This window comes from Caretta caretta, chromosome 7 (assembly GCF_965140235.1).
Source record: "Caretta caretta isolate rCarCar2 chromosome 7, rCarCar1.hap1, whole genome shotgun sequence".
Classification (NCBI taxonomy): domain Eukaryota; kingdom Metazoa; phylum Chordata; order Testudines; family Cheloniidae; genus Caretta; species Caretta caretta.
Window position 1 is genome coordinate 10,601,477 of NC_134212.1, and position 13,845 is coordinate 10,615,321.

The following is a 13,845-nucleotide window of genomic DNA, read 5'->3' on the forward strand; positions in this document are numbered from 1 at the left end:
GCATTTGTGTGGTATTAAAACTTGGGTTTGGGTGGTGGTGGTTGTTTTTTTTTGGGGGGGGGGGGTAGTGGGGGGAAGGGAGGAGGGAAGGAACACATTACAACATCAACTGGCAGTATTTCTGGCAATGAATTAAGCAGCCCACATTAACCATAGTTTGCAGCATATGTAGTCAGCCTACTTCCCTATTTTAAACGCATAACGATTAGAGTTGTGTTTGAACACATCTGGATGTGAGTTACTCCTGATAGTTGCCTCTATACCCAATACAGGAACTTCCTATGATGGCACATTAACAGAGCATTCCAAGCACAGGCATGTTGCACAATGTTTCTCCAAGCATGAGCTGTGGCCTCAAACAATCAAGGCTTTTTTTTTTTTTTGGGGGGGGGGGGGGGTTGGAGAAATGATCAAACCGGGGGTGGGGACAGAACATCCTGCGTGAAACCGCATCCTGAACAAGCATCACCACGATTCACTGTAAATAAATACTCTCTCCTTGCAGCACTTCCGTCAACTGTCACTGCCTTGGCTCCAATCACCTTTCGAGTCCAAACAGGAAAGCAGAGAAAAGCGACTGAGATGGCAGATATGAGGTTTAATTTGCTTTTCACTGCAGTTTTCACTGGTGGTGTGCTTCCAATTCGCTGGGATTGCCAGCTGCCTAGAATCACTCCTGGACCCAGTTTTTTCCTGTTAACCTTCATAATTGTATTATTATGGGCAAGCCCACAAACTGTGCTACAAAAAGCTGTAAAAGGTGCAGCTTCTTCCTTTTATTAGATAAGCAGCCAGATTCAAACCCTGCTGCTGCAGGCAGAATGGCAGCTGCGATTTGCTAAAGATGTTTGGTCACCTGTGTTTTACACAATCCAAGATGTTGCGGTTTTAAAAAAATAAAAAAAAAAAGTGGGGGCAAGGAATTCAAGAATGAAATAAGTTTGACCTCAATTTTCTGGGAAATTTATGAAAATATACATGATTGGAAAGATCAAAGATGTGGATGGATAGCAACAGTGGGCTGGTGCAGGAGAGGTACGATTCGGAGCTTATTTTGTACTTGCACATCAGGCTTGCGGGGGGTGGGTGGGGGGGAATGTCACATCTACACCCGAGGTATTTAGTCTTAGCCTCTAAGGCAGCATGCTGCCTCTCTCCAACGCCCCCTAGTGGACAGTGTAAACCAGCATTACAGGCGTTTTAGGACGCCTTGCTGCAAATGGGGGAAAAGTGAGGCAGGGCTGGTATTTACACAGGAAGAAGAGGAGTAGTAGTTCTCAGGGGAATTCTTCTTTGAGAACAAAGGAGTGGGTGAAAAACTTCATAAACCTAGTCAGACAGGACATGATCTTAGAGTGCCTGCCCGAGGAGGTGAGAAACTGCCTTGGCAGACACGCACCAAGACTGGGTCGGGTGGGGCATGCTGTGATGCATGGGATCCCTTCCTCATAGCCACATGCACGCACAAAAGGAGCAATTTAATTAATAAAAAAAGAAAAAAGTAAAAATGAAGCATTGTATGTACAAGCAAAGTATTATTAAAAGCTGTAATGTCTCACCAGTTCCTATGAAGTCATGTTCTTACAATTCACTCATAAGAATTTAAAGACAAAATTACATGCTTGGTAATACTCTGGGGAGTACACTTTTCTATGTGGCCCATTGTTTATATATGATGCATGGGTTTGAGAAAGTGGCATTGTTAAAGGGATCGTAAATTACAAAAGGGGGAAGTTTGACTTTTTTCAGAAATCCTATTCCAGACAGGGCTTCCCTCCGCAGCCGATGATTGTTTGTTTGTTTGAGCAAATGAATTAGCTTGGGATCCACAGCACACACTGTAGGGTTTTCAAATTGCTCCGAGAGATATTAGCACCCCCACGGAGTTGCTCTAGAGAATCGAACCTATTGTGGCCTGCACTGCCGTTGTTGTGGTACTAATTCCAAGTGTGAGTTTTTGATTGGAAGGGGTGGGGGCTAAGATAATTTTTTGAGATTGAATTTTGAATATTAAAAAGAATATAACGGGTAGGGTTTATGCAGTGCCTTTTACAAAGTTTTTACCTGGTGCAATTTGGTTTCTTAAGTTTCCTTCAAGCAACATTTGTTGTTAACATGATTATTTAAAACAAATGTATTTAAAAATGTGGGATTGGGCTGGGTTCCGTGTAACTTACAGGGCTAAGAATGGACTCCAGAATTTCTTAATACTCTCTACACCCTTCACCCCAAAATACGTGAAGTAACTAGTGGCCTGCCCCTTGCAAAGCAACCACAATTATTTCTTTGATGAGGCAGAAATGTTTTCCATCTAACGTGCGTGGGCTGGAAACTTAGACTCCATGACACTGCCCAGTTCCATTTCAAACACTATGTCAAATTTAAACAAAGGGGAAAAAAGCCTGTTGTAACAGAACACCCAATAAAAATGTACCAAGCACTAGCAGCTGACTACCTATTGAGACCAAATCCTGCAAATGCTTCTGAAAGTACAGACATTTATTTCTGTGTAAAGTCCCTTGAGCAAGGGTTTGTAATCATGGATTGGGCTCTAACTCAAAATCTTTTGGGCCAAATTGTCAGAAGTATCCTGCAGCACTGAAGTCAATGAGAGTTTTTGCCTTTAACTTTAATTTGGAGCAGGATTGAGCCCATACCTGTTCCGTGTTTATGTATTTATCCATAAAGGATAAATGGTATTAGTGGACTACTTTTTTTTTCCCCCATTACAGTATATCATTCATATTGATGTCACAAAGTTCCAGATACAATTAAGAATTAGAGGAAAACTATCTTTCAATATTAATTTATGAACTTAGGTGCAAATATATACACCAAGAGCCAGATCCTCTGCTGGCATCCAGTGACTACAACAAAAGTATGCCAATTTACACCACCTAAGGATCTGACTCTACAGATCTAATTTATCTCAGATAGTTACCACCTTCAGAATTTAAGAAGAATAAATCATCATGGATTAAGCCTTAGCAAATCTGCTTAGCAAATTTGACTGCGTTAATGCCAGTACATGTATTTTAGCATCATTCATTCATAATTGTACAACTTAATAAAGCACCTGGTCTAAATACGTTATTAACTAACAAGATCAATGGAATATAAGTTATTACCAGAAATAAGAAAAATTACCTTTTTATGTCAGAAGTTAATGTTTGCCAATTTGTGATGGCTCATTTAGTAGAAACACGGTTGAAGTATTATACTACAATTCCACTTATAGCAATTCACTAGTAAATATATGGAATGCTAATATATACAGCATTTCCACCCCCCCAGAAACTTTTCAACTCCGGAAGTGAGTTGGGATTATTCAATAAAGCTGAAGATCTTTTCCTTCCTTATTGTCAACATGAGCTTTTGGAGGCCAATGGAACTCTAAATAACCATTTACGCTTAGTAAACTGTTTGAATGTATTTCCCGGATGGAGGGGGAAGTGCTAGCATTAAGTCAAGCTAATGCTTTTGAGAACTCATGACCAAAAAAAGTGTAACAATACATTTCCAGAGCATGTGTCCATCTTCCATGGTTTATGGAAGACTTCTACTATGCGTGTGTTCAGGAGACCATCCTAATGGTTCGCTGACCCACTGTTATGGAAGCTTTAGAAAATGTATGTCCAACTTGAACCCAATCTGCTCTAATTGACATCTTTGACCCAAAGCATAACCAGGCCTATACATTGGGGTTCTTTAACACCCAGAGCCTGGGCTGGGGGGGGGGAAGTGATCTATGCAGCTGCAACAGGATTGAGCCCCGCTGGGTCAGTCACGTGAGCAGACCCGCACCAATTCTGGCCCTGCTAAAGGGCCTGTGGGTGGCAGCAACAGAAGTTCTGGTCAAACCACACACACATCTATTTTGTTCCTTACTTGCTTTTCCTGTGGCTAGGTGTGCTCTTTCCCCAGCCTTCTCCCTTCGTGACCTAGAGGGGGTTAGAAAAGGAACTCAAGCTAAAGTGGTTTCAGAAGAAATCTGCCCTCCTTTACATGAGGTGGATAGAGAAGGGGACTACAGGTCCCCACCACCATTGGATGCAGAGTGTGTCTCAGGTCCCTTGCTAAATGGAGAGGGATGGAGTCTCCCAGGCAGGGGACACCAATTCATTATGTGGAATGTGATGGTAGAATCAGACTAGAGGGGGAACGCCTTAGGATTTGCCAGCCAAGGCACCCCAAGGTGGGGTGACAATTTGTTAAATAAAGAAATAAATACAAAAACCCCAAGCCTCCCCAAAGCCAGTCCAGGCTGCGTTCTGGTGCCAAAAAGAGACCTGAAATAGGTTCTAGGACGCTGTGCTAAGAGCAATGCAATCAGGAAAATATTCAGGCTGAAGCATGACTGGAAATACAGGAAGGTGAAAAAACAGGGATAAGAGCTGGGGTGGAGTTCACAGTGGTAAAGGACCACTGATGGAGTTACGATGGGAGGGGAGACAACAGCAGAAAGAGTGACTGATCTGTTGCAATGTGCACTGCATAATGAGTAACTGGATTTACTAGGCCCAGAGGACAGCATGCAGGGGAAACAGCACCACCTCACCCAGGCAATTCCGGTCCATACTCTCAAACTTTGTTGGAAATCAGTTGAAAGATGTGAGGGGCCACATAAGAAATCACGACCATCTGATTTAGCACAGACCGGTCCAAACGGCTGAGAAGCTCCTTTATGAGCTGCAGTAATCTTTAAGCAGAAAATGTGCATCAATCAGATCATCCAGTGAGGTAAACCCATGCTTATTCTGTAGCCTAACCATCATCCTATGGCCCAGAACATCACCCAGGATGTATGTGCCATAGCCAAAGGAATAAAAAAATCTCCCCTAATCTTCAGGAAAGAGTTAAACCACAGGCTAGCCAGAAAGATCCAAGAAAGGTTAAACTGCATTATATTCCTATCCTGGATCTGAAGTGCCCAGCTCTTTGAGGTCTCAGAGGTCTGCATGTGTTTTAAGCACTGTAGGTCATGAGAATCTTGTCTCAATGGACCTCCAGGTTTGGCAAGCATCAGCAGGCTGTATTTGACGCTGAATAGATTGCCTTTCACTTAAAAAGTGACTGGCACTGCCATATGATTCAGTTTTCCTTGTAACAGAGCGGCATACGATTTGTTCAGAACCAACCTAGCATTTTATGGAGCTGGCATAAAGGTTCTTTAAAAAATCATCAGTTTGCAGAGGCACCAACCACTCAGGGGCTGCGTAGCTAGTTACGTTTGCCTTAATAAACTGGAACAAAAATGTAACACTATCACTCACAGGCCGAGAATTGAAAACTATTTTAAATGACTCTTCATACATTAAATACGTCAACCAAAGCACTGACATCTGGACAAACCAAGAATGACGGCACATGCCCTCTCTGCTTGAACACAAGAGATACATAGCCAGCGCAAGGGTTGGGTTGGAGGTAAGAAGAATGGTGCAGCTGCAGAGACCAGCATATTACAAAGCTCTGCAGAAACTCTGAAAAGGCTCTTTCTAACATTTGTGAACATCCCTCTCCCATCGGATTCCCCCACATGATCTGGGACACTGACACACACTTAAGGGTCATTAGCACAACACAGAGAAATCAACTTCTCATATTCCATTCTGTAAGGCACCCCAGAAAAAAGTGAAGCGAACACAACAGGAATCACGGAATCTGTACCACATAATTCAATGAGTATAGGTGGGTCTTTCTCCCTCTTTGCCCTCAAAGAAATCCACTGTAAATGAGTGGCTATTTGATTAGATAAATATTCATCCCATTTATTTTTGAAAGAGAACATAAAACAAAATAAAGAGAAAGAAAGATCCATGGAACATGTGGTAAATACACGTTTTATAAATCCTTAGAGGTTTACCACCCGCACAGAACATGGCACTTATTTCCCTGTGTATTTACAAATCCAGACTTTCAACAGAACATTTTAACAACAATCCAGCACATTGAATAATACCATTTAGCAAAAAGAAAACCAGATTTACACTGTACTGTACATTTAAATACAATTTCATATAGTTATAATTTGTGGTAATTTGGGGCCCAATTCTGCCAACATTATACATCTTAATACTACCTTACAAAAGAAATAAATGGGACTGCTAATGTAATAAGGTACTGCTCAGTTTGAGGAAGGTAAGCTGAATGAACCTTTCATTTCAATACGCAGAATTTAAAAATAGAAAAATAGCTTGATACAAAAAGGCCCGTTTCACCGAAGCTCTTTGTTTATTTTGTAATTCTAAACAAGTGCATTCAGAATAAAGCTATGGATATTTTTTCCATAGTCACAATATATGATTTAGAACATGCTTAAAAAAATGTCTACTGAGGTAGAACTTTGTAAATGGATAAAGAATAGAGAGACCAATATGACACACTCCTGTTCACCCACATACAATCTTCTGTGCAACTTTACTTACTGTACATAGCTCATTGCAACTGAGCAAAGCTGTCTCTAATGTCATACAAATTTGGATATCAGCTGTCCTATGCAAATTTGACTCTAATTATGTATGCATTACTGAGCTATGAAATAAGTCAGTGTGTTGTGCTATGTGAATACACATCCCGCTCTTGTTTTTGAGCATAATAGTTTTCAGTGTCTGCTTGACGATCATATCCGGTGGACTATTTTTTTGTAAGCAACCAAGAGACAGAAAGAGTCCCTTCCTCTGCTAATTTTTAATTTTAATTAAGACAGCGTACACTTAAAAAAAAATCCCATTCTAAAAGCAGCATGTATTCTCCCTAAAGGAGGATCCGAAGGGGAAACTGAAGGACTGCATTTTTATACCATGCAATAAATTAGCTTAAAAAATATGAACAAACAAACAAAAACAATTACTCAAAACATTTTTGTGAGCTAATTATGTACTAAGGAAGAAGTAATTTTACCCTTATACACACATTTTATGTTTTGGGCCCTTCTATTTCATGTCTCTTGACACCTTTTCCAATAATCCATCTACTTTATATTGGAAAGCCTCACATGAATAAAACTTTATGGCACTACAGGCATTTAGCCTTCCACTGACATTCCTGGCCTGTTCAATTCTGCAATTCAATCAAAATCAAATCTCAAAATCCTCTTGTCAGCCAGCACTGCTTTCATATGCCCGAGCCTTGTATAAGGATAACTGCATCCAATCTTTCCCCCAAGCAGTGCTTATATTGTTTTATTACAGTTCAATGAGTGGAGTTCAAAATTACATGCAGCTGCCTACTACTGTGGTCTGTCTGTGTTACGCATGGACACAAGTATTGCCCACCAGGCTTGAAATCATTCACTTACTGGTCTGGCAAGAAAGACTGTGAGCTCTTCTTTGTATGGAAGAACATCCTGCCTGCTAGATCTAAAGAGGGTGATGTTAACAGATCAGTCCCTTTATAAAAGGATTGTGAAAGCCCTATGAAATGCAACTCAAATGTGCTCAATGTTAAGCATGTGGCTACTACACATAAAAGCAAAGATAAAACTCAACATGCAGTACTCATTCTCAGAAAGCTTGTGAAGGAAGATAAAGGGCTGCAGAATAAAAAGGCATCTTATGGAGGTTTTTATATGTGTTTTAAATAACGAAGCTTCATTTAGACAGTTTTTAATCTCTCCCCTCCCCCCCCCCCCCGTTATCTTTTCACTGAAACAAAAGGACAAAAACACAAAGCTAATTAAATACAATTTAATCAGATGAACAATGCAGCAATTCAAAATCCAATCGCTTAAAAACTCCTGCTAGCGATAGCTCTGTACAATGTAGTTGTAGGGAGAGATACCATCACTACAGCACAGGATTTCAATCTGACACTCACAGGGGGTTGGAGGCAAAGAAAGCGTCAAGAGGCTCCCTCCCCCACTAAAACATGACTACGAGGCAGCAATAGACGTGGACTGAAGAAAAGCAGCCCATGCGGATACACATTGTCAAACTAAGTATTGGCAGGTGAACTTGATTGCACATCCTAATTCATGTGCTAACCCCATGCTCTCTTACTCTATGTATGAAATTCCATTGCCAGTACAAGAGACTTAACATTTCTAAAAGTGACATAACTAGCCACTGCATCATCATTTAGGGTTAGTTTGCACTCAGCTTCCCATCACAATTTTCCAGTACTGTAACACTCAACATCAAAAGAAAAACTCCTTGTGTCAAAGACTACCCATCAAATGTTCTACCATGACTAAGTCATGGAAGACCTGTGTGTCATATAGGGGAAGCACCACATATAGTTAGAAATCCCACCGAGAAAAAAGCTCTCTCGGAGATGAGCCCATTACCTTTCAACACATGGTTAACTACACAATCAAACCTGTGCACTTGAAGAAAAAAAAAAACTGTACACATGCAAACAGCCAGTTTGTCCATAAAGTTACTGTGCACATGGGTAATTGCCAGGGCAAGTGGCCAATTAGATCATACCTGATCATCTGATAATTACCAGATTTGGATGCACTGTTGTGATAATATGTACATATTAGGTGCCTACACAAATACTGCACGTGCATAAATGCCTACACAAACGTTATGTTTATATGTCTGATAAACAGGCTGCATGTGTCCAGGTCCAATATAAATAGGATCCTATAGCCTATAAACAAACAGATTTCCTAAAAGATTTGTGTTTGATATATTTGTTCAGTTGGAGATCTGGCAATGTCTGCCAAAAATTGAGCGTTTTAGGGACAATGGCTATTTTAACCACATCTTTCCTACCCAGAAGTTATCTTTTCATAGAGAAAGCAACGTTTCTCCAAAAGACGGGAATTTGGATTAACCGGTACAGTATAAAGATTCTCACTGGGGGAGCTTTCTGAGCCCACTGCTACAACCATCTTTTGACCACCCTATATTAAAATGCTCCAGATCCAGATAGCTTTGGATATGAACATTCAGTTGCCAAAGCCAGTGCAAGGATAGAAGTTTGCAGCTTCAGCAACTCCAAGATACTGAAAAAAATCAGTTAGAATGGAATGCAACTCTGTTTAATCTGTTGGGAAGGCCAATGAAGGGGAACTAAGCAGGAAGGGGAGATGGAATTCACCCGACTACAACCAATGGACAAGGCCACGTAGCTGCAATGTAGCCCCCTCCACGGTTAACATTCCAATCTCTAGCTTGGAACATCCCCTTTCTGGGGATCCTGTGTTGTTAGATCTTTGTAGTCACAGGTTCCATGGGTTCACCGTTAGCTTGCTCCCAAATGGCATCTGCATGCCTGCTTATGTGGTGTTACTAGGGAGGGGCTCTCCCAACAAAGCTTCTCCACTGTAGCCCTATCTCTGCTTAGCCCCACAGTGGGGTTTACAGAGGACTTTGGGCTGTTCCCATGCAACAGTGAATTGCATCCAGGAAGAACAATTCAAACAGAACTAAACAGTCAAAAATAAGGATTTCACCTGAATAGAAGATATTGACTCAGGTCCAGAATATTATAGAATCTAGAATTTGAGGCAACTAACTTAAGTTTATGCTGGGACTAAGGGGGAAAAAATATCTCATTCCACATGCATACGTGCAGAAAGTGACAAACACCCGTGCCTGTGATCTGAAGTATGTTTAGCAGACTACACACAGAAGACCAAAGTGTAAACCCCAGGATTCTCAGCATGAACTCATCTACAGCTTTGCTATAGAGCCAAATAGACGCACGTATGAGATTCACAGCTCTAAAGCCTTAATCAATCCAATGCAGATCATTTGAGATACTGAAATACTCATGACCAAAAATTTTATACCAAACCAACAACAGTCTGCTATGGAGGGCCTCATCATTGCTAAGTATATTCTTCCTTACTTGGAGGAGAGAGCAAGATATCTGGTGTAACTCTAGAAGGTTCAATCTTCAACCATCACTAATCTCCATTTGGCACGGTCGACATTAGGAAGATGTGCATCCGGGGGGGGTGGGGGGGGGGGGGAGGGACGGACAGAGGAGGCGGAGGCATGACATGGCTTTGCACCTCTATAATTCTCCTCCTCCAAGTTGAGGCTGGCTAAGGACCGGTTTGGCCCAAATGTAATTTAAGAGCCCCCTTAAGGTTGTTCTAAATTGACCAGGCTGCAATAGCCTCCAAGAGCTTATTATGCAGCTGGGGCTTGCCAAAGCACAAGATGCTCCAGCCATGCCCCTGGCCACACCCCTACAACAACAAGCACTGTGAGAAAGTGTCATAAAACTCCCACAACTCTACGCCACGCAGAGAATATTGCTTGGAAGCAGCAGTCTTCAGTTGGCTGGTCATGATGGTTTTCTGGCCCTCTATGATACATGTCCCAAAGGTCTAGTGCATTCCCATAATACTTATATGATGTAGAAAACAAAGACCGGTTGAAAACCCTAAGAAAATAAGTGTGAAATCATCTGAACCTGAGACTTGATCAGGGGATGGACTGTTGATGAGGTTAAGTGTTCAGCAGAAAGACAGTGAATTATTTACTTGTGTCCTATCCTCACTAGCTAAAGTGCAGGAGAAAAAGATTTTTCCAAGCCAGCCTTCTTCCCTTCTTCTAATAAAGATATCCCTACAGAATTTTGCACTACCACCCCCCCTTTGCTCTCGCAGTCCATCACACCTTCCAGCGGAGGATATCACAGTGCTTTACAAGCACTAAGTCAGGAAATGTTGTTTGGGGTCAGAAGATAGTGGAAGCTTATCTGGGGTCCTCCTTTTACAGTCTATGGGAGTAGTACTGTTTAGGTGTCCCATTTTAACATTTACCTTGTTCTATATAGGTCTTGTAACATGTTTGTAGACTGAGACAGGTGCAGCGAACACAAATACACACGTCATTTAGGCTCACAATACACACCTGCGAAACCAATAAGTGTTAGCCCCATTTTACAGCTAGAAAATTTAGCCACTGAAAGATTAAGTGACTTGCCTAAGGACAGCCAATAAGCCTGTGATACCACCAATTAAAAAGCACAAACTTCCTGATTCAGAGGCCAGCCTTCCTCCCTAAAACTCTCTTTTGAATTGCTAATATAATCAACTTACATCTTTGGGGTTTGAAAACCCACTTCTAACAGCATCTCTGGACTAAGCAGGGGAATTCCAGATGGGAGTCTGAACTCCTTCCTGTTCCATATGGAAGAAGGATAAAGCACTCAGGGTAGAGAGAGAGAGCGCCTTAGCAGTCACTTCTCCACCCATACAATAAAATCTATTCCAATTACACAGGTAGTACCCACCACCAGAAACTTTCCACACATCATATATGCAAGTTACCATTTCTCTCAGACAATGAGCAAATAAAGCTTCAAGATGCTTTCTCTCAAAAAGCAGACCCACGTGGATTTATAGCATCTGAAAAAAAAAAACTAATTCTGGTGTCCACCCCTTTGCAAAGCAAACATTTACATTTTAGCAGGAAAAGCCTGACAAGTTGTTATAACCTCTTCCACTCCCTCCTTTCTCTCTCCAACCCCCCACACCCTGTAGCCTCCCTTCCCCTCCCCCCACACCTTTTCCCTCCCTAGTCTTGGAATACACCACATGTTACACAAGAAGAAGCAGAAGCTTGGAGGGGAATCGTAGCCTTGGGTCTATTTCACACACTTCCAGGATCCACCCTCCAATGGCATACACAATCTACCCAGAATAAACTAAAAGGCGTTCATTTGGACTGCATTTCTGGATTTAAATGCTCAAAGCATTTTTTCCTTCTCTTTTCTTTTGGCAAAGACTACACAAAAGACTTGTTACAGGTCAGGTCCTAAATGTAGGATGACACAGCATGGTAACATATTGCAGCACATCCTTTATGGAATTACAGTCTTAAAAAAAAAAACATTAAAAGAACGTTAAAGTTGCAAAATATAGCACTCAAAAGTTAGGCAATGTCAGGATCAAAGTAGCCTGTGCAGTGTTAATTCACCTCCGTTGTGTGTGTGCGCATTATGATACAGTCTTCAACTACATGAGGACAGACTATTTTTTCCACAGGACCGTAGCCTCATTCATTCAATGAATGGGTGCTGTGACGGAACATACCCGAGTATTCACACTGCAGTAATAATCTTTGTACAATGTATGCCGTGTAAGGGATCATTTGAAAAGTCATGATTTGCCAGTCAACATTGTCCTTGTAAAATAAAAGTGATAAGATTCCCCTGTATGATGATATTAACACATAATCCAAACCCACAGCCCCACCAAGGCAGAAGTTAGCAAAGAGTTCTGTTCTAAACCAGGGAATGTATGCTTGCCTTAATTTGCATTTAAGGAGCAAACACAGTCATCGTGCAGGGAAGGGAAACAAAGGAAACTCAAACAGATGGAAAACAAACCAGTGGGGAACTTCCCTCCACATAGACTGCCTCCTGGTTCTCACCTGGAAATGTCCTTCAAGAAGGGAGACCAAAACAATAAAAAAGAGGGGCAAACACCCCAAGATACCTCTTCTGCTTCCCTGACTATCACATTCTCTGCACCTAAGATGACAAAGGAAACAGCCATTGGACTAGTGGGGCAGGAGGTCCTGCCCTGAAGAGTTTGGTCAGTAATCTTGCTGGAAGCATGTGGTGAGAAATTTGATTGAATCTAATACAGTTTGTTCAATTAGGCACTAGAAAGCGTTCTACCTTTATTATTCTTGTAACCATTTCTGACTTTTATGCCTCTTTACTTGTACTCACTTAACATCTCTCTATTTAGTTAATAAACTTGTTTTATGGTTTTATCTAATCCAGAGTGTTTACATTTAGGTGTCTGGGTAACTCTGTTTAGAATAACAGGCTAATGTTTATTATTTCCTTAAAGGAATAACAGACGTAACATATTTGGACTGTCCAGGAGAGGGCTGGGCAGTGCAAGACATACATTTCTAGGGAAGTGTGTGTTGGGGTCACCCTGCAGTACAACCAAAGCTAGTGAGAGCCAGGGTGTGACACAAACACATCTGGCAGTAACCTGCATGCTGGTGGCTGGTCGTGAGCAGTCCTGGTTGGAGGCTACAACAAGACATTGCAAGACACCCCAGAATTCAGGGAAAAAGTGACCCCCCCCATCTGGATTGTACCCCGGAATATCACAGACTGTTATTCAAAATTTCTTTTTATCTTCATTCAATGTTCAGCCCTAGACCCTATTTAATGAACCCCATTCCAAACCCTGTACTGAATATAAAATTATTTATTTCCTCCTGGGCATATCTATGGTGCTCTTTATGAGTGTTTTTCAAACACTCATGACACTTATATAAGATTAAGCAATTCAAATGCTCCTGTGAGATTAGATGGTGTTATTATCTCCATTCTACAGATGGACACTTGACCTTAATTACTCTGTTTCAGTTCCCCATTAATTTGGGGTGACCAACATTAGACACCTAGGGCCTCCCCATTCTCCCAGAGTACTAGCATTTTATATCTTCAAAGCACAGCTCCAATCGACTTCAATTGCAGTTGTGAGCACTCAGTATTTCTGCAAATCAGGTCCCAGATGTCTTATACTGGGCCCTCAGAAAAAGAGGAACAAGCAATAAGTGGCCAACTGTGAACTTTTTGGTTTAAGTGATTTGCCCAACATCACCCAGGGGTCCTGGGGAGGGTGGGGGAAACAAAAACAAAAAAACAGTTGGTGATCACACAATTAAAGAATGCTTCACAAGGTGCCCAAATTAAGGTTGCACAGGCAACCTTAACTCTGACATTTCTTAAATTTTGACTGCTTGACTTTGCAACCTTAAAAAGAATGTTATGTAGTTTTATGTAATTTCCTATCTACAAGAAAATCTGAAATAAACAAATAAATAATCAAACAAGCACAGATGTTCCATCATATGGAACCATACTGACGCCCAGCTTGGGTCATCAGCAGAGTTTGGACCTTTAGCT

General features: G+C 41.4%; 1 protein-coding gene across 13 annotated transcripts in view; it reads right to left on the reverse strand.

The window, feature by feature from the left end:
• Positions 1-13,845, reverse strand: part of FOXP1 (forkhead box P1) — a 499,850-nt gene that overhangs the window by 386,189 nt on the left and 99,816 nt on the right. The window lies entirely within an intron of this gene.